Genomic DNA, 3,356 nt, shown 5'->3' with positions numbered 1-3,356 from the left:
AAAATAGTGTCCAGTCACCTTAGTTACTAATATGCACACAAGAACAGTCGATGTGTTTTGGTCTAAAAATCTAAAAGTCTTATGCAAATATACTTTATTTTTCTCAACAGTGTTTTAAATTCTATCCCACTGACTAATTTAGTGGAAATATCAATAGCACTACTACATGCCCCATGGGGATAATTTATGATGCCTTTCAACAAAATAATAATGTCTCTAAAGTGAACCAGAGACATATAGAAACCATAGATATATGAGTAAATTTTGAGTGTGCATTGAATCATATCCATATTTTTTTTTAATAATCATTTTATTAGGGGCTCATACAACTCATCACAATCTGTACATACGTCATCTGTGTCCAGCACTTTAGTATATATGTTGACCTCATCATTCTTACGACACCCACTTTCCACTTTAGCCCCTGGTGTCAGCTCATTTTTCCCCCTCCTTCCCCGCTCCCCCCTCCCCCCGAGCCCCTAATAATTTATAATTATTTTATCATATCTTACCCCATCCCACGTTTCCCTCACCCAATTCTCCGCTGTCCATTCCCCAGGGAGGAGGCCATATGTAGACCCTGTCCTCTGTTCCCCCTTTCTCCCTCTCCTTCCCTCCACCCTCCCACCATCGCCACTCTCTCCACTGGTCCTGGGGGGCTCATCTGTCCTGGGTTCACTGTATTTCCAGTTCCTATCTGTGCCAGTGCACATCCTCTGGTCCAGCCGGATATGTAAGGTAGAATTGGGATCATGGTAGTGGGTGGAGGAAGCATTTAAGAATCAGAGGAAAATTGCATAATTCATCGTTACTACACTGTATTCCGTCATATCCATATTCTAAGGAGAAAATAGTTCCTTTGTTAAAGAAAGCAGATGATAGAAGCCTACTATGTTATTCTAGCTGGTTGGCTTGCAGCTGTGGCTCTGGAACAGGCTATCCACCATGGAAGGGGATCACTCCGCTGCCATCAACTCCTGGTACCAGTGGACCAGCCCCCCATGGGACAGATGTCTACAGATGTGTCTACAGGTGTGGCTGCAGATCTGATACCACAAAGAAACTATTTGGAAGCTCTGTCAATACATGAAAACCCAGGACCTGTCCATTAGAAGACCATCACGCTGACTTCATAGCTAAGAAGAGTCTGGTGGTATCTCCCTGGAAAACAGGCCTGTGACCTGGGATTCCCGTGCAGCTCTGTTTCATGGTTCCAATGGGGGCTGAGTCTCATCTATGGTCTTGACACAGTCTTGCCATTTCCCTGACCCTTTGAAACTTACGTAGAGGATGCCTTCCGGTCTGATGATGACATTCACGCATAGTTTAGAAGGAAATTCAGAGTGGTCCGCGCAGATTCCTACTTGAAGCACTTTACTTCTGATGGTTCTCACTTGAAGGATCCCATGGGGAACTGGGGGCAGCTGCCTCCACCATATCCCTGCATTGAAGCTGGAGATTCCAAAAAGAACCGGCATGATTTTATTAGCATGAATCCCAAGGTGAGCTAGAGCGCTATTTATACGTTGTCAGAACTTGAACATCGATTTAGCAGTTAAAACGACTGAGCCTGACACCAGGATCTGGAAGTGGAAACATTCTAGAATGCACACTATCCCCAGCTGCTTTCAGGAAGGTATCAAGGCACAGCTGGCTTGGGATTTTGTGTTCTTTCTTTTCGATTCCATTGGGTCAAGATATGAGTGACTATAAATATGGTCTAACTAAATGAAGAATCTACTTTTACGCATATGTCAAGCCAAAGCTTAATACATAATATGTAAGTGCCATTCCTATGAATCATTTGTTCAAACATGGGATGATGTGGTTGCTACTGGCCTAGAGATGTGGACGTGGAGCTGGCTCCTTGTGCCGGTTCTGTGGGTTTATCCTCTTACTCGCTACACTGGAAGTCCCTTGAGGGCAGGCCTACGACCCATCCTTCTGTGAACCTCTGATGTCCATAAAAGGTGCCCATAAAATGTTGGCTAGTCACCATGCCACTGCTTGAAGAGGGATGATATTTTGAGCTGAATCAACAATAATCATTTACCTTTATGGACTGTTATATTCTTTGAAAAGAGACTATCTCTATGGCTTACTTATGTATGTTTGTAAATGAAATTGATAAAAAATGTTAAAAAGAAAGACAGAAAGCAGATGGTGCCTGACTATTAGAAAGAATAAAGTCTGGAGTCTTAAAAGTTGTCTTTAAACAAGCAGTCACCCAAGTGAGGTATCAACTAAATCCGCATGGAAGAAGCACGCCAGCCTGTGTGATTCAAGAATTATAAATAATTAAAAACAAACCAGAGGAGGGAGCAGTATTAGAGCCTAAATTCTGAACACTTAAGTTACAGAAGGCAGTGATGACAGTGAAAGCCCAAAACCCATCCCCAATACTCCGCCTGTGGATTAAGCCTCTGGTGGATGCCCTCTGACTATGAACCGGCTATGTGCAAAGCCTTGCTATCACACGGAGTGCATTAGAGGGTGGATACTGCTGTTATAGCGAGAGCAAAATCTGACAACTTTGATTTCTCTCTTGATCTAAACATTTCTGCTTCATTTTCTTTCTTCTTTTTTAAAAACAATTTTATTGGGGGCTCTTACAGATCTTCTAACCATTCAGATATCCATTGTGTCAAGCATGGTTGTACATTTGTTGCCATCATCATTTTCAAAATATTTTTTTTCTACTTGAGCCCTTGGTATCAGCTCATCAATTTTTTTCGTCCTCCCCTACCCTCCTACCCACATGAACCCTAGATCAATTATGAATTATTATTATTTTCATATCTTACACCATCAGCTCTCTCCCTTCACCCATGTTTCTGTTGTTTGTCACCCTGGGGAGGGGTTGGGGATGGGAGACGTTATGCATTGATCCTTGCAATCTGTTCCTCCTTTCTCCCCCACCTTCCCCCTACCCTCATAGTATCACTACTCCCATTACTGTTCCTGAGGGGTTTATCTGTCCTGGATTCAGCATTTCCAACTCTTATCTGTACCATTGTATATGCTCTGGTCTAGCCAGATTTGTAAGGTAGAATTGGGGTCATGATGGTCGGAGGAGGGGGAAAGCAGTAAAGAACTAGAGGAATGTTGTGTGTTTCATCGGTGCTATACTGCACCCTGGCTGGCTCATCCCTCTCTTATGTCCCTTCTGTGAGGGGAGGTCCAATTGTCTACAGATGGGCTTTGGGTCTCCATTCTGTGCTTCATTTTCTATTGAAGTTTTTCTCTGTTTCATTACATTACATCATTGTTTTTTGGGGGGTGTTTGTGTTTTGTTTTGATTTTGTATGTTTTTCTGTATAGGAAATGCAGGAGAGGTAAACCTACAGAGACAACAA

General features: G+C 42.8%; 1 pseudogene; it reads left to right on the top strand.

Moving 5' to 3' along the window:
- Positions 1–945: 945 nt before the first annotated feature.
- On the top strand, positions 946–1,559 carry LOC115870149 (annotated as a pseudogene).
- Positions 1,560–3,356: the final 1,797 nt, after the last annotated feature.

Source organism: Echinops telfairi, unplaced genomic scaffold, assembly GCF_000313985.2.
Source record: "Echinops telfairi isolate 266 unplaced genomic scaffold, ASM31398v2 ScPeMD7_443;HRSCAF=831, whole genome shotgun sequence".
Classification (NCBI taxonomy): Eukaryota; Metazoa; Chordata; class Mammalia; order Afrosoricida; family Tenrecidae; genus Echinops; species Echinops telfairi.
The sequence above is the reverse complement of the archived record's forward strand: the minus strand, read 5'-3'. Positions and strand labels throughout refer to the sequence as shown.